We start from the raw sequence: 243 nt of genomic DNA, 5'->3' as shown, positions 1-243 counted from the left end.
AGTCTCCGGGTGAGCTGTTCAAAATCTGCACGGCTTTCTACGTCACTAACAGAGAGGAAGTGGCTAACCGTAGCACATGTTAGTGCTAGCATGCTAGCTCGTTCTCAAAGGCAAAACAATGCTACAACACACACTAGTTCACCATAATCTTTAAAAGAACTACTTCCATGTCCCTGTTCTGCAGGTATTCCACAAGTGTGTCCTTGTTTAGAAGAAGTCTCCCAGCTAATCCTGCCTTGTACT

The 243-nt window shown here is 44.9% G+C and overlaps 1 protein-coding gene across 3 annotated transcripts in view; it reads left to right on the top strand.

Moving 5' to 3' along the window:
- Nucleotides 1-243, top strand: part of capn1 (calpain 1) — a 28330-nt gene that overhangs the window by 1285 nt on the left and 26802 nt on the right. The window lies entirely within an intron of this gene.

Source organism: Etheostoma spectabile, chromosome 19 (genome assembly GCF_008692095.1).
Source record: "Etheostoma spectabile isolate EspeVRDwgs_2016 chromosome 19, UIUC_Espe_1.0, whole genome shotgun sequence".
Taxonomy (NCBI): Eukaryota; Metazoa; Chordata; class Actinopteri; order Perciformes; family Percidae; genus Etheostoma; species Etheostoma spectabile.
This window is presented reverse-complemented; position numbering and strand designations above follow the sequence as displayed.